The sequence below is a fragment of the Dermochelys coriacea genome, chromosome 15 (assembly GCF_009764565.3).
Source record: "Dermochelys coriacea isolate rDerCor1 chromosome 15, rDerCor1.pri.v4, whole genome shotgun sequence".
NCBI lineage: Eukaryota > Metazoa > Chordata > Testudines > Dermochelyidae > Dermochelys > Dermochelys coriacea.
Window position 1 is genome coordinate 20443423 of NC_050082.1, and position 23770 is coordinate 20467192.

A 23770-nucleotide genomic window follows, 5' to 3' on the forward strand; every position below is an offset into this window, starting at 1 on the left:
GAGATTCACTCCAGTGCAAAGGGCTAGCCCAAAGCTCAAGCCCCAATAATACCCTATTTCAATGGCTTAAGTGGGACTTAAGTTATGCACGGGTTGAACTTGCATTTATTTAATTCCCCTTCTATCCTGAAAATCTGATCTATGATTTTAACAAAAATCTCTACTCAAGATAAATACCAAGTATTTCTCAATGCGAAATGTACCAATCACTGTGGTACCTGTTACAGGGTAAAACTGATTCCCCTTTTGTAACCTTTGGAAATGTTACTTGAACCCATCTACTAAGATCCATATGAGTAAATTCTCACTCAGTAATCTAGTCATGGGGACAGCAAGATAGCATATGCTCTTCTGTAACAATCTGCTTAGTGGCAGAATAGGGCAGAACAGTCACTTCTGTAAAATTCAAACAAAAACAGAATATTTGTATCTGTATATAAAATAATAGAGAGCTCTCAGTTATTAAATTGCTTCTTTCCATTCCTCTAACGAGAAGCCACATCATTTATCTTGGGACTTCTTTTGACCTCTTACTTTTAGTTGGATAATGCATTTCTAGTACCAGTTAGGTCATTCACTTTTAAAATTCTTCATTGTCACTCCGCAGACATTTTCTTGACAAGAATCAGCTTCAACCAACTTTCAAGAAGTCTTTGTATATCTCCCTAAAGTCTACTTTCTCTTCCCCAGAGCCTATGAGACATTACTTTCTGCATCTATCTTCATAAGCATTGCCAAAGCTCAGGAAGTTATATAACCTTTAGATCTGGGATGTTCCACAGCTGCTCCGCCTTAGTTAACATCTGTGGCTTCTTTCCAAGATCGACAGTAAGTCTAAAATGGTCTTCCTTTTATATACTAAAAACCTGAAGGCACTAGGCATTTGGAGTTTCCTTTGGCCCCAACCCTAACAGAGCAAATAAAGCCCAAACATTAAAATATAGTGTGTCTAAGGAAAAGACTCCTCAAACCCAACAAACAAGTATGTTAGCACTTAGGGATTTGCATAGCGGAACCACAGCCGCTAGAACAAGGTATGGGAAAAGCACATGAAACAGGCCAAGTCTCCCACCATAGTCTGTGTTTTGGTCATGTGGATTTGTTATGGGGAATGACTGATGGCTAGCACACCCACACAACCCCTGGGCTGTCCAGTAAAGAAGTCTCTTTTGTAGGACACAAAGATGTGCAAAGGCCCTTATGTGTTTTCCACTCATCTGGCCCCTTGTTCAGCAAAAATGCAGTTTCCATTGTCTTCGGTCTTCTTATATCTGCATTTACCACCTGATTTTTTTAAGATGTTGAACACTTGTGACTTCCATTGAAGTCAACAGGAGTTGTGGATGCTCAGAACCACTAAAAGTCAAGTCCTAATGACAATTTGGCCATCATTGCGGTTTCTAAAGTGGTGCCTTTGCTGCTTGCTCCTTGCCTACCTCAAGCTCTTTCTCGCTTTTCTCACTCTAAACCTCAGTTTCAAACTTTCCCCTTTCCCTAAAGTTATTTACTCCAGTGCTCTGATGGTTTTTCACTTCTCCTATTATTACATTAGCATTAGGCCCCGACAGTTATTGGCTATGACCATCTGCCACTTCTGTTCATCCCTCTCTCTTGATTCTGGGTAGCCCTTCCCTAGTGCTTCAGTGTTCAAGTATTCAAGTGCTGTATCTAAAGTAATCCTTTTAAGTTTGCAAACTCATATGTGCAAGCAACTCCTAAGCTCTAATGGGTCACTGACTAGCTGCATGATGTTGAGCAATTCAGTTAGGCCAAAATTTCCAACGCTATCCACTAATTTTGAGAAACACCGTTTTGAGGGGCCATCTTGGACCCAATTTTCAGAAGCATTGAGTCCCCACAACTCTGAAAAAAGTCAGTGGCAGCAGCAGGTACCCAGCACCTGTGAAAATTAGGCCTACCATGCCTCATTTTGGATGTTCAAAAACCAAAAGGTGCTCCAAAATTAGAAGCCACTTCTTAACATTTTGGCCTAAGAAGTGAGAAAAGTGAGCAAAAGAAACAGCCAGGGGAGCAGGAGTAATTCGGGTGAAGAAGTAAAAAGGACCTGCCAGGTTAGTATCCTGAGTCAGTATTTTGCATTTATCCTTTACAGACGCATGAGATTTCTTTCTGTGTAGCTATTTTATTAACTTATGTAAATTTGTCTGTTTCTTTTCTTCTGTCCCCTCTATCGCCTTCCCCCCCCATTCGCTAAAGCAGTGGTTTCCTTAACGGTGGGTTGAGGTGCACCATGTATGCGCTGGAGGCATGCGCACGCGCACACACACACTCACTTCTCCAGGGCCATAGGCAGAAGCATGGGGAGCAGGATCTGGTGGAGGCAGCTGCACAGAGGAAGCAAGTGAAAAGTCAGCAACCAGAGGCACATTCCCCACCACACCCATGCTCTCACTTCCCCTGGAGAGGAGGCAGCAGTGTGAGGAGCAGGGCCCAGGAAACAGAAAGGCAGAAGAAGCACCTCATGGAGCATGTGCAGGAGAGGGACAGGCTGCCGACTGTCTACTCGCTGGCGCCAAATGCTTCATCATCCCCACTGCTGCTGCTTCCGGCCGCATTCCACTCTTATTTCCCCTGGGAAGCAGGCAGCTGGGGGGGGAATGAGATCCAGGCATCAGCAGCAGTGCAGAGGAAGCGGTTGGAGCCAGTGAGTGGACAGTCAGCAATCTGGCAGGGATCACAGCCTCACCGTAGGGTGAGAGGGGCCAGCTGGGTCTGCTGGAGGGGGCAGGGCAGGGTGAGCAAGAGCAAGGGGGCTGAGATGTGACCTTAAGTCAGGTCTGCTAGTAATAATGGTCTTCGGAATTGCTTTGTCCCCCGCAGCTAAAATGTCTAGGAGAGAGGGGATCTGAGGCTGTCTCTCTTCAAGTAGGATGCTCTGGCTGATATTATGAAATCACATCATATAGCGCCTGCATCAATCTCAAGTGCACTTTCTTCTTGGAAGCCATTAAATGATAGCTTGAAGAAACAGAGTGCTAAAATCTGTTGAGAGTCATTGCAGAGGAGGAAGGTGTGTAGAGCTGTTCTTGGGATGAGTCACTGAAATGCAGTTCCTCTTGGCTAGCTATATCCTGAAAGTAATCCTGTTGCTGACCCTGGGGGTGTTATGCTCATAAATCAGAGAGGACTTTTTCATATTTTTAAAAGGGAAAATCCCTCTTTAGCTGCTGCATATTTCCAGTTGGGAAAACAACTCCAACTTACTGTTAATAACCATAAATATCATTAGATATCTATGAGCTTTGCAGCAAAGCAGAGGAATTTAGCTAAAACATCCTGGATAACAAGCTTCAGGGTAGAGACAAGAACAAACAGAAATTCACCATACTGACATTCACCATACTGACAGGTCTCTTATGCCTTCCTTGAACTAACATGAATGCTGTTTCTGAAGCCAAATCCTTCTTTTATTTCTATTATGTAAACTAGATGGAACCATTATTTTTAGATCTGAAGCTTCATGGTAAGAGAACCTATAATAAGCCAGGCTGCCCCTTCTAATAATTACAGTTACAATCACAACACAATGCCAGATTGTTTAAGTTTTATCTTGTTAAAATTGCACGATGGAAAGGATCTATTTAATTTTGCCAGAAAGGGAAAAGCCAAACCCTCGCTCCACAGCTACAGGACCCTATTCCCTACTGGCAGCCAAGCTATATTCGTCCATTGTAGATGGGACATAAGAGATAAGGAATGTAAGTGAGGCCAGAATTTGGACCAAAATCTGTACATAGTTACTCTCTTTCGACCCCTAACCACCAAGGACTGGGCTGGGTATTTTGTTTCTACTGGGGTTGTATGAATAGCAGGTGTGTTCCTCCCTTCCCTCCCCAATTTTTTTAAATTGCTGCTGGGCCTCCACCCAGAATTTGGAACAGATGTTTCTTTTCCCTGCCGGTAGTCCAGGGTAATACTCCAGGTACTTTCCTCCAAAGGCAGTGAATATATTATAGGAAAGTCAGTTTGCTGCATGGGACCTCAGGGAGTTTTCATCCCTTCTTTCATTGTCCCCTTGTTAATCTTAAACTGCTCTGCATCATTCCATTTGGAAACTGCCACTTAGGCTTTATCACCGGCCAGCAGCGCTAGGACAGTGGCGCAGCAATAAATCCCACCTCCATCGTCAGTGACTGAGTTGTATTACCACAGAGTGCCCAGCCACTCTTCTAGCCAAGGAACAAAGGGCAATTCTGTGTTCCCAAAAGTGGGTCTCCCGTACTGTCTGAATCAGATGCAGATCAGTCAGGGATCTGAACTTTTTTGTTTTTAATACACAAGTTTGAACCCACTCTGAGAGGACTCCTGTCCATCCAACCATCATCTTCTGCTCCTCCTTACAATCCTAATTCGTATATAATTGCCACTGGCTAGTGTCAAGCTTTCTGATCTCAAATCACACCAGACACTTACCACTTTCAAGGGGTAGGGAATTCCAGTTTCAAGTGGGCTAGAAACAGACTTATTGGCTAACAATCTATGACTCAGTTTTTGACTGAGGTTAGGAGCACTGACAGATTAATCAGATCTGCTACAGGCAAGCTTCTGTAGTAGAAATTCACTACTGCTAGACCTATTAGCCCAGAATGTTTGAGGCGCATAAGCCATACCAGCGGGCAAGTACCATAATAATTCCAATGTCAGATAGCTGATAGCCATGAAGCTATGACTATGAGTCTTCAGAGATTTCACAGTGGCCAGTACAGCCAGAGCTCCCTTCCACATGAGCTAAAGGAGAACCTCCATAATAGGTCAAAAGTAATATATTCTAGGCCCTGATGCTATGAACACATATGTAAGTGTTTAACTTTTAGAACATACATTGCCACATTGGCTGTTTTTTCACAATGTTTTTAGATATATAAGCTTTTGTATCCTATGAGAGAAAGTTTCCTGAGGTTGGGATCAGCTTGAAATATCACTCTCATTCTTTATGTGTCTGTAATGATGTATATTCTCAAGATGAATGCATAAATAATTGTAGCATTTGTCAAGATAACATTTCAAATGAATAATATCAATGTATTCAAATCTAATGAGTATTTTTCTTAACCTTTGAATATTTTTTTAATGCCCATTGTGAATCTAAATCAGCCAGACTAAATCCATTAGGGGACAGTTACTGGAATACATACTTACACCTTAACCAAAAATTATCCTGTAAACCATTACAAAGAACTTAGAATCATAGATGATCAGGGTTGGAAGGGACCTCAGGAGGTCATTGAGTCCAATCCCCACTCAAAGCAGGACCAATCTTTAACTAAATCATCCCAGCCAGGGCTTTGTCAAGTCGGGCCCTAACTTCTAAAAGAAGGCTCTGTTTACAATGGAGCAGTAGGCTAGCTGCCGAATGAGCAGAGTTAGGCCCACAATGAGTCTTGTGGGAATTTATTTTAATGTGTTTAGGATCCAACAGTGCAAACCCATATGCATGTGAGTAATCCACTGTAGTCAATTAAACTCTTCTGGCAGCAAGCACCACTCTTAGTAGTACTTTTCACAGCACTGTACTATTAAGAAACATCTAATCAATGGCTATAAATTGCTAAAATAGTCTTTTCTTTATATGCACCTACAATGCCCTATGGTTAGAAAAGTGTGATTAAGAATTTATTTTTAAATGTTTTTCTGTGTAGCTAAGAAAATTAGCCAGGGATCAAATGTGTCCAAAGATCAATATTTGATAAGAAAATGGCAGAACTGTGTAAGACTCTGACTCACACTTTTCCCGTCTATTTAAAATAGAGATTTAAAAGACTTGATATATTTTAAAAATATATTCATTGGAATGTATTTCCCTTTACTAGCAAGCAAATGGTTAAGATTTACCAGGAGATGAACACACATGAAAGGAAATGATTCCAGGACTGTAAAATTCAGTAGTGGCTCGTGACCTTTCCAGCAGAGTACTGTAAAACATCTTACATACATACAAGACCTTAGTTTTCAAACATGCTGTATCTTTGCAGTAGCTTAGCCCTTCATAACCTCATCATTTTCACATATTTGGCGGGGTGGAGGGAGTGAGAAGGAGATAAATCTGGCATGACAAAAACTGTGTCACTATATTTACTATTTTCTGCTTTGGAGCCTTGTTTACTTATATTCAATTTAAACATGGGTCCCTCATGCAATATAAATCGTTGCTTCCAAGATTAACAGCTGGATGTTTCATAGACATACTGCCAAGCATGTTAGAAGCCAAGGAATTTGAGTGCAAAGTATGTTATATGGTTGGTACTTAAAACCAAGGCATGTCAAAGCACAAACTAATAGCTAAGTTAACCACAAACAGAGGGCCCATCAACTCACAGGTAAGGGGGTAATTTGCTATCCATGGGATTTAATGCCAACATTTTAAAATTACCATTGGTGCAAGAATAATTAGCACTATCTGGTATAGTAAAGTTGGTCGGTAGAAAAGGGAAGAGGTATATGATACGGTAGATATGCCATACTGGCGATAAGAGTAGTATAAAAAAAAAGATTATTTTGGCCCAAAGTGCCAACTGTATAATTAGTATCATTGTCTATACTGAAAATATCCTTAATACAAAGGGTCAGATTCTAATTTTAGATATCATAGTATAAAATAAAAACCAGGCCTGGGGATTTACTCTGGACTTAAACTAGTATAACTGAAATCGCTAGCTAGCCCTATTTTCAAATAATATCAGGATGAACCCACAGTAGATAATAAATTCAAAATAAGTTCATAACTGGAACTCAATACTTAACCTGCTCCATTATGCCCAGGGCTCTCCCAGTATAGTAGGCACTACAGTATTGCCATAACTTGACACAATTTGCACAATTAGAAATTCCATCTATTTAAATTCTAAAAACAAACGAAACGCCCTACGATCTCCCTGTTATTGATCTGTTGAACTCAGGCCAAAGCCCAGGAACAAACAGCTTAAGAAAAGCATGGCTGAATAGTGAATGCACCCAGGTTAGAAGAAATAGCAATACTCATTTTTCTGTTTGGTGATTTGTTGTAATTTTGCAACAGTAAAACAAAAACAACAAGTGAAAGATGTTGAGCACTATATGAAAAGGATATCTTACATTTATATAGCATCTCTCATGCAAAAGGACCCAGAAGAGCCTTTCACAAATGCACCACCACTGGAATACCAGTGGAGGACAGTAGCTAACCAGTGGAGGACAGTAGCTAATACCACAAAAGAAGGAAGGAGAGACTCAAGGTCAAACCCCTTTTCATGCATGGGGTGCACCTGAACTTTTAGGACTGGATTATCAGATCCTTGACCAGTATGTAGTGGTGAGCACAGCAGTGTTGCACACCAGTGCCAATGGGAGTGGAAGCTAAATATAGGCTGGAGTAAGGTTAAGTGCTAGGTCTTGTCCTCCACAGTAAGTGACAGCAAGTGTCAAGCCCTATGTGCATGCCCATTCCCTACTCACAAGTGCACAGGGGAAAAAATTAAAGGGGGAGAAGGGCTGGATGTGGACAATATCTGGCAGTAATTCAAGGATATATTGGCTTCAGTTCAAGTCTCAGGCTGCTTACATATCTGCTCCCCTCTGTGCTTCACTGCTGCTACTAGGAAGCGGTAACATGATAGCTGTGACCTCATCAGAGGATTGTCTTCTTGTGGGTTTCCCATTGTGCTCATCACTTTTGCCTTGTGCTCACATAATACTTTGCAACTGCACTGTGAAAAATTAAGCTCCTAGCATCCAAGGAAAGTAAACAAGACTTTGCTCTGCAAGATATCATCCAAAAGACCATCTCACAGCAAACTAGCTGGAACTCAAATCAATCTGTCTTGAAAGAATGGTGGGCTGCGTTAACCCTGCCACGATTGGAACATGTGGGTCCCGAGAGTCTGAAGAGTGCCAGTCAGATGCTTAGACAATTAGCATCTCCACACTGGGTAACAGCATTGTGCTTATAGAAACCTCTTACAATTCTGAGTATTGTGTGCACAATTCTAGATAATGTTGTTTTGCGGAGTTCATGTGAGCCACTGAATTTAGTGTGTGCATGTGCGTAAATAAGAAGGAAAAATAAATATGACACTTTCTCACTCCTGAATTAGAGAAGTCATTTATTTCAGATTTGAACTAGTGATATTTAAATAAATGGCAACATTCTCTTAAATCCAAGATGAGCTTCCTGGTAGAGAATGCCACAGTACCAAGGAGCAACTTTTGAACATATTCCCCCACCTCTCATTTTAGATCAGACAATGAATAACGAACTATAGTATAAAGAGCTTTAAACAAAAAGCAATGGATGGAATAAAGTAAACAGACATGCCAAGTTTGACAAGTTTTTCTGACCAACATCAAGCCCTTAGAAATATGACCCCAGTACAACAACAAGAATAAGATCCCTCAAGAAGCTTCCTAAGAGAAAGAAGTTGTCAGAAAGAAAGAGTAGAAAATTTTGCATTGGAATGCTCTCAGTTTTCCCGAAATATGTTCGAATCACAAATGAATCATCCTGCTCACATTTTTTGATGTGAATCATTCAAACTTGTTTCACAGCAGCCTTCCATTGCAATCAACACATACTTACAAAGTTACAAATAGCTGGGTCTAAAGAGCAACTTTTCAGAAATACCTCCCCTCCACCCCCACCAGAACAGTTGATGCTTAGAAAGCCACAAGTAACGTCGCAAATAAGTATAGGGTATAATCTTTGTAGAGTGGAATGTTGGCTGCTTCTCATACAGCAAGCAGAATTAAGTTTCCTGGATCTACAGTTTCAAACAAGGTTCTATTTTTTACTGAATTATACTTTACATGTAAGTAAAGAGGAAATCCAATTACATTTGGGTCTGTGGAATGTGCCTATACAGTGAGAATGCAAAGTTTAAGGCAAGTTTCAGACTGAAGATTCCCTCTCTCTTGGTGCTTTTTATCTGCGTTATTTGCAATTTAATTTCTGGATTACCAGCCACGTATTAGCCTTAAGCTTCAGTTCATTGAAATCATCATCTGACAGCAAAATCAGTGGGGAAACGGTCTGAAAAAATCTTTTGCTATGAGACTAAGCCCAATTCTGTCACCACATACATCAGTGTAAACAAGGATTAATGGAATTCTCTCTCTGTTAAAACAATGTAAGTGAGATCAGAGTCAGAACCTAAGGGTGAACTCCTTGCCCCTTGGGAGTCAATGGAAGTTTTGACTTCAAAGGAGCTAGGATTTTGCCCCTTATCTTTAATAAACATTTAACAAAATACTTCAGGATGTATACTCTTCCAAAGTTTCTTACTTATGTTAATTTGCTATTGGCGTTTTTTGTTTGTTTGTTTGTTTTTTTAAAAAAAGTTAGTTTGGCCATTTTGAATGTAAATCGAATGTTTAGTGGTTTCAATGCTACAGTGCACTTGTGCCATTGCAAAACAGCTTGATCTCATCAGGATAAATTTTGCAGGACACTTGCTCAAATTAGGCATTAGGACTTGTAATATGTTATTATTTTTTGTTTGTAGTTTAAACAGCCAAGTTATAAACATCTGAAATGTAGCTGCTACACCTCTGCAGTGCTTTCTTTTCATAACAGTTTTAATGTGCATATCTGCATTAACATTGTACAGAAAAATATATGGTTTTATAGTAGAAACCTTGACAGACCATTAACCATAGCACAGCTAGCTGGCACTGCTAGAGCAATCCATCACTACATGCAAAGCTACTCCAAGAATCTAGTCCCTGGTGAGGAACTCAAACAAGGAGAAGTAAACAGAATTTTAAAAGTCAGAGTGGAGATGGGGGTGAGATTCTGCATCATCAGGCTAGTTTTGATTGTGTTGGTCATCAGCCCTATAATCTTCTCTTCTCCTTTGGAGTGACAAATATTGAATCAAAGGAGGAGAGCAAAGTGACAAAATTTTCCATGGCTCTGTAAAATAAGGTAGCCATGGAATTCAGTTATGGGTTTATAAATCAGCAAGGTTAGCTCGGTATTGATTGATCTGTGAATGCTGATGCACTGTCATTTGCAGGTAGGACTGGAAAGAAAAACAACAGAAGCTTTTCAGTTCATGCCAATAATACTTGGTTCTAGTCAGTTCTATATTTCTTAAGAAGGAAATTAATTAGTATAATTCCTATTATAAGTGAGGCAGGCTGATAAAAATTACCCACGTACCTAGAGAAGACTAAATCTCAGCATCTAAACTGTAAAATCAAAAGTGCAAACTTTACTTGAATGTATCTAAAAACATTCAGACCACTAGACAGACCCCTTCATTGTCCCTTAGCGCATTACTGTGACAACATCGCTTCAAAGGGAGAGACATATTGATACACAAACACGAAGGATGTCATAATTACGAACTAATGACTCAAAAAAAGGAGTACTTTTCTTTTTGCGAATACAGATTAACATGGCTGCTACTCTGGAACTAATGATTGAGAACATCTGAAGGACCTGCTGCCTCCAAAAGTTGCTGATATGTCTTTTAATATGGAGATAAAACCTTTCATGAATTACAGCTCATCACAATGCAATTCTGGTCCTTACAACTGGCAATTCTGAATCCACTTAATGAAAATCTATATTTTTTGTTATGGTGTCTTTCTAAGGTTTTTAAAATAGAGCCTCTGAGAAAAATGTAACTGTTAATAATATTAACAGTATAGAATGATTGCTGTATTGTTAAGAAGTGTTGTATATCATCATAATGGCTGTCAGTAGTTTACGGTTGCCCAGAAGCAGGAAAATTAGCTGAAACTATTTACATTTCTCATTTGAACTCAGTGGATTTTCTATGTAATTTATAGTAAAGATTTAATTTATGTAACAAAGTATGGAACTTTCTATTGATTCCTAAATTACAAGGTATTTTATTTCTTTAACTTAATTGTTACACACACTGTAGGGGTTACACTCTTAATTATATTTTCTTCAAGTTTCTGTGGCAAAGGCCATACGGGGAAAATGCAGATGTGGGCAAAAGCCATTGTTTTTCCATGGTCAATACATCAGTTAGTCAACACTTAGCTTTCCATAAAACTAAATTGGCTCCACATCGACTTGTGTCCCCTGTGGTGTCTCTAATACATCTGAGCAAAGAACTGACTTTCCCATAACTTTGTTTTTCATATTGGTAACCACTTTAAACGGACCTGAAGACATAAAGACATAAAGGGCCACGCAAAAAAAGAACGAGAAGAAGGATCAGAGTCAGATACCTTTAGGGACAGTCCTCAGTTGGGGCTGATGCATCACTACCGTGCTCTACTAAGAACTATGGGAGTAACTGTTCCTTAATCCTAATCCTTGCTCCCTGGAATACAAAGGGGCCACACAATCTTCTCCCACTGGTGCAGGCTGATGTAGAGGGGAGCAGAGCCATGGTTCTGTCTTCTCCCTGTGCTTCCCATCCCCTCTAGAGCAATATGCAGCCATGAGGGTGCACTTAGGGAGCCTTCCTCAAATCTTTTTTTCCCTCAAATCCTGGGACAATATCTATCCCAGGCCTATGTTAGAAAATGATATTGCTGGGAACATGTACAAATTGACAGATTACAAGGCTAGAAGGGACCATTATAATTATTCTAATCTGACCTCCTGTATAACACAGGGTCCTTAGAAAATCCTCAACATAATTCCTATCTTTCAGAAAAACATGCAATCTTGATTTGAAAATTGCTAGTGATGGAGAATCCATCCATGACCCTTGGCGAGTTGCTCCAGGGGTTAATAACCCACACTGTTAAACATTTATACCTTATTTCCAGCCTGAATTTGTCTAGTTTCAACTTGCAGCCATTGGATCATGTTATATCTCTCCCTGCTCGGTTGAAGAGCCCATATTAAATATTATTTCCCCATGTAGACACTATTTGGGAGTTAGTTTACCTCTACTGCTACACAGTGTTCCCCTTTTGGCCATAGCATTGCACTGCGAGCTCATGCTCAGTTGATTGTCCCTCATCTCGCACATCATTTTTAGTCACTGCTTCCTCCATCCTGCCAGTACGTCCCACATTCTTGTTCCTAGATGTAGGCATTTACATTTAGCCATATTAAAACATATATTCTTCCTTTGTCCCCAGCTTACCAAGTGATCCAGATGGCTTGTATCAGTGACCTGTCCTCTTCATTATTTACCACTCTCCCAATTTTTGCATCATCTCCAAACTTTCTCAGTGATGATCTTACATTTTCTTCAGATAATTGATAAAAATGTTAAATAGCAAAGGGCCAAGAACCAATCCCTGTGGAACCCCTACTAGATTCCCCCTTTATAATTACATTTGGAGACTCATAGCTAACTTTTAATCCTTTTAATGTGTGCCTTGTTTATTTTATGTTGTTCTAGTTTTTCACTCAAAACCGTTGTGCGGTATCATGTCAAATGGCTTACAGACATCTATGTATATCAAACACTATTACCTTTATCAACCAAACTTGTACGCTCATAAAAATAAAAAGATATCTAGATAGACAGGATCTATTTTCCATAAACCTATGTTGATTGGCATTAATTATATTACTCTCCTTTCATTCTTTATTAAAATATCTGCTTCTGGCAGAGTAGATGAGGTGCCACATAAGCCCAAGAGGTAGCAAAAGGTGTTTTGCTGCCTATTCTGCAAGACTACAAAATTGACTATTTCTTAAAAGTAAAGTATCCCTAAAGGGCTGCTCTAATTAACTGGCTAGAACAGAACCTTCTGCCAGCCTTAATGCAATGTGCTCTACAATTTTTGTCATTAGTCAAGGATCAGTGAAGCATAATCACACTCCAGTTCCACCTCTTCATTATGAAAGTGCCTTTTGGCCTCACCAACCTCATCATGCCCCCCTACAGTCAATAGGGCTGGCTTCACACCATCCCATAACTCCCCCAGGCTAAGACAATATTCAATTGCCCTATTAGGACAGATTTAAAGGTCATTTTGCAGCACTCTAGTGGCACGAGCCAAAGATCTGGCTTCATATCTCATCTCCATATAGAAGTCACATAATTTCAGTGTAGTTCTGGAATAGAACTGCACTGTGTGAACTCTTCTGTTAGACACACCACATGTGTTTTCATTCCTGACATTCATCTCTTGTGAATTTCTACAATCTGCTGTAATTTCTTGGATCAGGTAAGTGAAATGTTGCTTTTCTCTGATCGCTCCTGCTGTGAACAGCATCTTCTTGCCAGGATCAGGATTTTCTTGATGCTGATCATTTTATAAAATGGATTGCTGATTCAGACATATAAAAAAAAAAGGACATGGTGGTAGGAGGGGGTTAAGATTAAATCTTCTTGGAGTTCAAACTGCTACCAGCCTTCATGTGGTACCATATACATTGAAGCTGACAAAGCTGATTATTTTAACATCAGTTTTTCCATGCATTGAGAGCAGAGAATCGCCATCCCTAACAATAAATTGTTGAATCTTGATGTTTCTCATTTAGTTGTTCCTGGATAGTAGATTTTATAGCACTGTGTGCTATCCATGTCCACTTTGTTTCCCCCGTCAAAGGGCATCGATCAGAAGCATCTTTGCAGGTGAACCAATAAGTTTATTTTATAACAAGTACTGCAATCCAATGTAAAAAAGTAACTCTCTTTAAAGGGGCACAATTAGCAGACTAGCAGAAAGACTGAAAACTAATGTAGAGGGTTTTGAAGAACACTATGCCAAACTCTGAAGTTCTTACTCATTTTTTAATTAGCCTTTACAATGAAGTCAATGGAATTTTGCCTCAGTAAGCACTGAATAAAATACAGAGGGTCTAATTCTCCTCCCTCTTACACCTGGGAAACTCCACTGAAACGCAACAGAACCATACCCAATTTACATCAACATAAGGGAGAGGAGAATCATATCTTACGTCAGGGCCTCAAGATTTACCCTACTTTATGGCCTGCCTAGTAATATCTCCTAAACTTTACCAATCTCTTCTGCTATTCATACACTGATGCCTCACAATGACTGCAGAAATTATCAGCTACCTTGAGCTCTTGTGCAATTTATGTACAAATTGTTTTCCATTTTATTTTGATTTGGCCAGGAATCCTGCCTGAAGTTTCTCTGGGATGGTATAATTACAGCACTGTTACCAAATGTAATTTACTTTAGACACTTTATACTTCTTTAGTGCTGGTGAAAGGTCCCAGGTTGACAGTCACAGAGACTCAAGTCCTTTATTGATAAGAGGCAGTGACAGTACCAGTTTCTTCATGCAATCGTGCCAATGTGTAATACCTCTAACTGGGAGAGACCTACACTAGAGATGGAAAAAGGTAGTTCTGTTTCCAACAGAGAGATGAGCGAAATCTTTTGGCCAAATTTAGAACTCGCTCAAAAATCACTGATTCCAAATTTAGGATAGCTCTCAAATTCTGTGGTTCAAATTCAGTTTGCCTTTGGCAAGGAATTCTACAAATATGTCAGACAAAAAAGAAAGATCAGGTGTGTGGGTCTGCTGCGCAGTGGAGAACTTGAGCTGGTAACGGAAGATAAGAAAGCAGAGTTGCTCGATACCTACTTTGCTTCAGTTTTCACACAAAAAGTAACATGTAACCAGCTGCTAGCAAAGTTATCATAGACAATAAAGGGGAAAGGATGCAGATCAGGATAAGTAAAGAACACATCAGAGATCGTCTGACTAATCTGAATTAATTCAAGTCAGCAGGGCCTGATGCTATTCACCCCAGGGTGCTGAAGGAATTAGCTGAAAAAATCTCAGAGCCACTGGCAATAATATTTGCAAACTCATGGATGAAAGGAGAGGTCCCAGAAGACTGCAGAAGAGCTAATGTAGGGCCCATCTTTAAAAGGGGGGGAAAGGAAGAGCCAGGGAACTATAGACCTGTCATTCTGACCTTGACACCTAGGAAGCTACTAGAGCAACATCTAAAACATTCCATTTCCAAATACTTGGAGGATGGAGGGTGATCACGAGCAGCCAGCATGGGTTGACGAAGAACAAATCATGCCAAACCACCTTGATTTCCTTCTTTGACAAGGTAACTCGTTTGATGAATGGGGGAATGCAGTGGACATAATATACCTGAACTTTAGCAAAGCTTTTGAAACAGTCCCACATGACAGTCTCATCAGTAAATTGGAGAAATGCAGACTTGGTAAAACTACTATTAAGGGGATACATAATTGGTTACACAACTGCAAACAAAGAATAACTATGAATGGAATGATGTCAGATTGGAAGGTTGTCTCAAGGAATCTGTTCTGGGTCTGTTGTTATTTAACATCTTTATTAATGACCTGGATATAGGAATAGAGAGGGTACTGATCAAATTTGCAGATGACACAAAGCTGGGGGGAGTGCAAACATTTTGGAGGATAGGGCTAACATTCAAAGGGATCTTGATAAAATGGAAAACTGGACAATAGGCAACAAAATTAAATAAATCAAAGACAAATGTATGATGCTACACTTAGGGAAGAAAAAACAAATGCATAAATACAGAATGGGGGATAAGTGGCTTGGAAGCAGCACTGCTGGAGAAGGATTTGGGAGCAGTGTTGGATCACAAACTCCACATGAGTCAATGCAATGCTGTTGCAAAAAAAGCAAATGCCATTTTGGGTTGCATTAAGAGAGGCATAACACGCAAGTCACGGGAAAGGATAGTACCACTCTCCTCAGCACAGGTTAGGCCTCAGCTGGAGTACTGTGTCCAATTGTGAACACTGCTGTATAGAAAGGATGTGGAGAAACTGGAAAAGTTCCAGAGATGAGCGACAAAGACGATTAAAGAGATGGAACACAAGTCATATAAGCAAAGGCTGAAGGATCTCTGTATGCTTAGGCTGGAAATGAGATTAAGGGAGGGCATGACAGTGGTCTTCAAATACTTGAAAGGCTGCCATAAAAAAGATGGAGAAAATTATTCTCTCTTGCCACAGAGGGCAGGACAAGAGGCAATGGGTTCACTACTACCACAGAAATCCTTTACATTTTGAGCCAATTTACTCCTGTAAAACACTCATTCATGCAAATGAATAAACTTGTTCCTCATATCAAACGCTGGCAATTCGGCCTTGCTTTCTTCAGCATATGTTTTCTGCCATTGACCTACAAGTGACACAGACTGAATTTCTTTGCATAGCTGCTAGAATCACAATAGATCAGTTGCAAGTGGTTAAAACATATCAGTAGGTACACAGAAATACTAGCCACCAAATATATGGAGTTTCGATTCCAAAAAGACCACATCAAGGAATCATACTGGATGATGTTTGGTTTTAATTTGAGAAGCATTGAATATTGTGAGGCTACATGCAGTGGTGAGCTGGAGCCGGTTTGCACCTGTTCGTGTGAACTGGTTGTTAAATTTTGAAGCCGGTTTAGAACCGGTTGTTAAAGGGATGGGGAATCTCAGGCGGGACGGACAGGATGTGGCCCGCGGGACCGTCCTGTCTGTCCCGCCTGAGCTCTCGGCTGGGGAGGCTCCCATGTGAATTTTTACTGACCCGGCGGCACTCCGAGCCTTCGGCAGGTCCTTCACTCGCTCCGAGTCTTCGGCAGCATTTCGGTGGCAGGTCCTTCAATGCCGCCAAAGACCCGGAGGGACCTAAGGACGTGCCGCCGAAGACCTGGAGTGAGTGAAGGAACCGGTTCTTGAGCTTCTGGCAGCTCATCACTGGCTACATGTCCAGGCAGGGTAGAAAGAGGGAACAAGAACCTTGGATGGAGGCCTGTACAAGCAAGTGGAGATGCTCACTTGTTCACTCCAGGTGGGCAGAGAGTTGGCAGAGTTTGGACTTTACCGACTCAATTGCTACCCAGAATAGCTGAGCTAGTGCAGGGGTGGAGGCAGGCACTAGTTTATTAGTTGTATAGACAACAATAAATTACTACTACTGGGAACAAGGAAGAAGAAAGTGAGAGTCTCTATGTCACATCCAAGGCTATCCCAGGGATGCTGCATCTTACACACCTTTCCCCTTCCCAAGGCTGTGCCTAAAAGCACAATCTATCCCTATAGTTCTCCACAGTAGAGTATATTTAACAGGCCTTAAGGATACAGTCAGCTATCCCCTATTTTTAGTTAAAGTCTCAAACTTTTTTTAAAAGTCGCAAAGAGTCCTGTGGCACCTTATAGACTAGTCTATAAGGTGCCACAGGACTCTTTGCCGCTTTTACAGATCCAGACTAACACGGCTACCCCTCTGAAGCTAGACTTTAAAAAAAAAAAAAAGACTATTGACAGTTGAATCTATAGATCACTTTTTCCAGTTGGATTTCAGACATCACTGATAAAAGTTCAAAGCAGCTAATACTTCTGCTAAGAATTAGCTGTTTCGATATTGAATTGTCCTGAGACTGAAAGAATAGGACAAAGTTTCAATGTGAATGTATTTTATTTTGTATGCAACCAAACTCTAGGGATGCCATACTTCCCTTCCCCAGGAAAGCAAAAAGTTTCACTGTCAAATAAAGAAAACTCAGTTGTGGACCAATGAGAAGAGGTTAACAATAGATCCTGATTTCTGCACTATACGTAGAGTAAGGAGGCAAAGAGGGTCAAAGTTGCCTAAGGGGTTTGAAACCCATCGCCCATTAGAAATGAATAGGAACTGGCCATCCATATGCCCTAAGCAATTTTTAAAATCCCGCTGGAAATCCCAGCTATTAAGCTACGAAAAGATCTTCTCTCTTGTCCTGCAAAACTACAATGCTTTGCCCACAAAATATTTAAACTATTCTAAGATTCCTTTTGAAGCTTGTACCCAAGGTTTTTTTTTTCTAAAGTGCCCCTTCTGTCTCTAAAACTTAGAAAGTTGGCCATAAACTTATTCACACACTGAGTGAATAAATTATGCATTTATCGCACTGGAAGGAGCAGCACGCTTTGAATTATAAAAGTAGCAAAGTTTCATGTGTCCACACATTTCCTCCAAGTTTGGATGAGTTTTTAAGGGAAGCTATGGGAGTGTCGCATTGAGTAGAGTTATGTGAATCTTGCCAGGTTTGGTTCACAATGGATTTTTAATCAGTTGTAGTTCATGTCATTTAACCCTGAGTCTCAGGTTCAGCTGAGTTTAATATTGTGAAGGGGAAATCCAAGACAAAAACAGTGCATATAGTTAAGATCTGCATATTGCACCTGGATTTGTAAGATTTTTCTATGGTTACTTTGACCCTGGAGGACCTACCATGTGATCACCAGTCACAACTATTGTAATAAAAAACAAAACAAAACAATGAAACTCATCCACAAGAGAAAGAAAAACTCTGCATGTCCAAAGATAGGAAAAAGTTTGCTTTCCATTTTACCACAAGCTTCACAGGATCAAAATGATTTTGCACAAAACTTCATTGCCATAGCTAGCAGAGTTAAACATCATTTTAGTTGCAAGAGGTTCACATAACTAACCTCTCAGGAACCTGATTAGCTAGTTTTGAGCTGCTGTTATATCAACTGCCAAGAAGCTCAAAAACCATCCTAACTAAAACTTTCCTGGAGGTTCAAGGACAGAACCAGTGGTTGTGTGTCACTGCTTTGTTAATTATAGTATAGTGTTCTAAAGCCAGTGAGAACAGTTGCTTGCTCGGAAAACTAACAAAGTGAGAGAGTGGAATGCAGCATTAAACTAGTCTTTGTTTTGGGACTGTGTTGTCAGCATTGTTCATTGCAATGAGAGGGACATCAGAACATGGTGGGGGGGAAGGCAACATAAACAAGAGGTACTATAGGACACCCATCAGCAGGAGCAGAACACTAGAGTGGAAGAGAAAGGTCATGATTTACCATCCAGTGAGGAAATTTTTTTCCAGCTGGAAATTTCTGAAAAATTTCAAGTAACTTAGAAAAGCAGGTGGATTTTATTCACCTGATTCACTTGGCACTAGATGTTTCCTCTCTTATTAGCCAGCTAAGAGGCAGCGGCACTGGAACAATTTTTATAGAGGGGGCGTTGAAAGCCATTGAGCAAAACTGTAAACCCTGTATATAACGGAAACCACTTCAAGCTGGGGGGGCTGCCACACCCCCAGCATCTCTAGTGCCAGCACCCCTGCTAGGAGGTAAGAAATTTTGATCCAGAGTTTTTTGAGGAGACAGAGGAATCACCCGTTCACCCTCCTTTCTCTTTGCTCATTCTTGAGAAATTCCCACAGTTTTTACCATGTGAAGATAAATGCCAGAAAATCTCAAGTGGAGAAACCTTCCTGACCAGGTCCTTTTCTCACCAGGCAGACAAATGTGGAGGACATCTGTGTGTAACTGGAATGTTGACAGTGTTTTGTTTTTAATTGCCATGATGGAGAGTAAAACTTCCAGGGAAGTCTGAACTAAGGGCCAAATTTCCAGGAAAGGTTAAAAGCCAAATCTAGCAGTGGTGTCAATTTACACATAGGGTCCAAAATGGTGAAAAAATAGGCAATATTCCTTCCCTCCACCTCTAACCTCATCTTCCCCTCTTTTCTTATTTCTCCCTTCTCCTTTTTTCTTGCCTGCATTTAGATCCAAGATACACACCTTCCCCAGTAGAACAAAGTACTCAGATCCAAATCTTAATAGGTGACAACCTTCATTCAAATTAGACATGACAGTTCTAATTTAGATATAGAAGAGAACTACAGCAAAATTAATACTCTATCATAAAAAGAAACCAAGAGGCATGAGAGCAGTTGCTATAATTTAGAATACACAGTGATAGGGTCATGCCGAGGGCGAGTATTTGAAACTGGTTTTGTTGTTTTACAGTTTTTGGAGCTCAGGAACATCACGTATGATGTTGGGGTAATGAGGAATGACAAGCATAATCTCTCTTCTCAATTTGGGCTGTGCCCAATGTTCAAATTTACTCAGAATTTAAAGTCTGAACCCCACCCAAACCAAACTATTATATTCTTTCCAACCCGGCCTCCTTTTGGGTTTCATTGAATCTACAATAAGGAATTCTCTTTGGAAGGCAAGTCTGAAACCCATGGAGGCAACTGGACTGATCTCTCTCTTTTTTCAACAACCATATGAACAGATAGATTTTGGAAATGATGGTATAAAGGCATTTTGCAGAACTTAGAACATTTGGATTGAATAAGGTAAAAGCAATACAGCAGGGTCAGACAAATATGCTCCATTGGATTGTCTGGGATTGGGAATGGATCAGTTTACATTTTCATATTTTCCTCAAATCTAAAGAAGTCGTGAGGAGTGGGGGGAAAAGGACTGTTTTGGGATCTGATATTTTACACTGATATTCCCCCACAGTCATTTTCAGAGCTAATGCATCAGAAGAATACCCATCTGTCATTCACAGCTAGAAGCCATCCAGAGGTGACTCAATAGCATTCTGATCCCTGGTTAAATTTGCCGTGCTGGCAGATAAAACTAACCAACAACATTTTGTTAGAAAATTGTGCAAATTTGATATAATATTATTAAGAGTCAATCCCAAACAATCCAACGGAGCAGATTTATCTCATCCTGCTGTAATGCATTGAAAATCTCTCTGTTCATAAGCTTGTCAAAAAGAGACAAGTGAGAGATCAGTCTAGTTGCCTGCAGGGGTACCCCATGAAACCTACAATTAGACCTGTGTGAGAAATTGATTTTTTGGTTGGGTGGCTGAACCAAAAAAAAAAACCACCCTGAAAATATCCATTTTGGGTTCACAGAAAACTGAATTTTTGCTTCAATGTTTTCACTAAAGTTGGGGAAAAAATAGTTTGGGGTCCAATCATAGAAATGCAGGGCTGGAAAGGACCTCAAGAGGTCAAAGTCCAGCCCCCCTGTGCAAAGGCAGGGCCAAGTAAACTTAGACCATCCCTAACAGGTGTTTGTCTAACTGGTTTTTAAAAACCACCAATGATGGGGATTCCACAACCTCCTTTGGAAGTCTATTCCAGAGACTAACTACCCATATAGTTACAAAGTATTTCCTAATATCTAAACCTAAATCTCTCTTGCTACCAATTAAGCCCATTACTATTTGTCCTACCATCAGTGGACATGGAGAACAATTGATCCTTGTCCTCTTTATAACATATTCAACATATCTGAAGACTTATCAGGTCCTCCACTGAGTCTTCTTAAGATTAAACATGCCCAGTTTTTTTAACCTTTCCTCATAAGTCAGGTTTTCTAAACCTTTGATCATTTTTGTTGCTCTCTGCTGGACTCACATTGTTCCTCAAGTGTGGTGCCCAGAACTGGACACAATACTCCAGCTGAGGCCTCACCAGTGCCATGTAGAGCAGGATAAATCACCTCCCATGTCTTACATACAACACTCCTGTTAATACATCGCAGAATGATATTAGCCGTTTTTGCAACTGCATCACACTGTTGACTCATATTCAATTTGTGACCCACTGTAACCCTCAGATCCTTTTCAGCAGTACTACCAGCTAGCCAGGTATTCCTCATTTTGTAGTTGGCCATTTGATTTTTTTTCCTTCCTATGTACTTTGCACTTATCTTTACTGAATAACATCTTGTTGATTTCAGACCAGTTCTCCAATTTGTCAAAATTGTTTTGAATTCTAATTCAAAGTGCCTGCAACCTCTCCCAGGTTGGTATCATCCACAGATTTTATAACTCTCCACTCCAGTGAAAATATTGAATAGTAGTGGAACCAGGACTGACCCCTGCAGGATTCCTCTAGATACCCTCCCAGTTTGACAGCAAACCATTGATAACTACTCTTTGAGTATGTTTTTTCAACCAATTGTGTACCCACCTTATAGTAATTTTATTCAGACCACATTTCTGTAGATTGCTTATGGGAGTGTCATGTGGGACTGTATCAAAAGCCTTACTGAAACCAAAATAGATCACATCTACTTGTTTCTTCCTATCCACTAGGCCATTAAGTCTGTCAAAGGAGGAAATTAGGTTGGTTTGGCATGATTTGTTTTTGACAAATCCATGCTGGCTATTACTTAGAACCCTATTAACATCTAGGTGCTTACAAATGATTGCTTAGTAATTTGAAATGCTTGATTTTGTTTTGGGGTACCTTTTTTAAAATAAAATCAGGATAAAACTGAAACCTAAAAAGTGCTTTGGATTAAAAAAAAATCAAACACACTGCATTTCAAATTTTTCAAAATTAAATGTTCTGATTTTTTCAGTTTGTTTTTGTTTTGTATTTTTAATCAAAACAATGTGGTGACTACAAGCCATATTCACAAAATGTTTCAGTTGACCTGATCTGCATTTCTCAGCTGAAAAAAGTTTTGTCTGAAGAATTTCTTCCAGCTTGCCTGATGAATTTTAGAAACCTCCTCATTCTTCATGCATTGCTCTTGGTACTAAGGTCTAGCAAAGAAAGTCTTTGAGCAACTCCCAGACACGATATCGAGGCATGAAAATTCTCAGAGTACTTAACTCTGAACTATATCACCCTTTGGATCTGGAACTTTCTTCCTTATTTCATCCAAACTGGCAGATGAGGCACCTTCATCAATAAAAAGAAACCCCTTCTGTCCTCTAACTTCCAAAATTGACATATGCCTGAGTTTAGGCCTGTCGGTCAAAACAATTGAACACACTGCTATAATTTGCCAAACACACAAGACCCTAAAAATCCTCAGACTTCATTCCCATGTGTGACAAAGATTCCCAAATACTGTGTTACACACAAAGTACAAACAAACGGTAATCCTTTCATTCCAGCAGTTCCCAGCATCCAAATTGCCAGCAATGAATTTTGTGCTACAGAAGCTGACTCACAGTGCTAAGGTGTTTAACCTATCCTTGTAATAAAAAGATATACAGCGAATAGGAGTCAAGCATTAAAATAGAGGTCAGTGCCACGCTCAGGAAAACTGCAGATACTGTACCAAAACCTCATTAAGCACATGCATATTTTTTGTATATCCTATCACCTCCATGCTACTAGTCATTATATACATCTATACACAAAGGCTGTCTTATGTGTATGCTTGCTTCTTCTGCCTGAAATAATCACTGACATGACAGTTCACTATCATGCAAACAACAGTGTATTAGATTAGATATTGGGTTAGATAGTCATACACTCTATATTCTGGGTTAAATGAGTTAACCGTCAAACCGGAGAAGGAAACAAATGATTAAGCGAACAATTCTATCCATGCACCAGCATCTTGGTCCTCCCCCAGGACTGACAAATGGAATACAGAAAAAGTACAGGGCAATTTTATGGGCAGTTTGTGAATTGTCATATTAAAGTATCAGGAGGTATCTGAATGAATGAAGCAAGACATATTTCTTTAAATCCAACAGCCAGAGCCCTCACCCCAGAAGTGCCTGTCTCTCAGAAGCCACTGGGGACATCATTCAGAACATCCTGTTCAGAAACACACAACAACAAAATAACTCTTTCAGATCCATGCTCTTAGACTTTTTCTCTCTAGCCTCATGCACCTACAACAGAGCAACTGGGGGAGGGGAAAACTTACATTTATGGCGGGCTGGAAAATGTCCATTTAAATGAAGCCTCAATGAAAAATGTGGGGAAATGGAAATTTTCACATTTTTCCATTTCTCACCGATCTCTAATAACAATATTATTCAATGTTTTCTTGAGTAGGTCAGTGCTCACTGCATTTTTCACACTAACCCCTCTGCCTTCAGAACAAACTGCTCTACATTGCCACTGCGAAAGAAAGAAAGAACCCAATGGATCATTAACAAACAATGATACCCCTTTCTCAAGAAGTATGCAGTGATTCATATCATATGGCACTTGCTGTAAGTTACATACATACATAAAGAGCATATATCCAAAAGGATCAAGATCAATACTTGTTACCTAACCTTCTTATCAGTGGGTCACTAGTAAGTCTTTTGTGGC

General features: G+C 40.0%; 1 protein-coding gene across 2 annotated transcripts in view; it reads right to left on the minus strand.

The window, feature by feature from the left end:
- Positions 1 to 23770, minus strand: part of ADGRD1 (adhesion G protein-coupled receptor D1) — a 252094-nt gene that overhangs the window by 172522 nt on the left and 55802 nt on the right. The gene's annotated exons all lie outside the window — the stretch shown is intronic.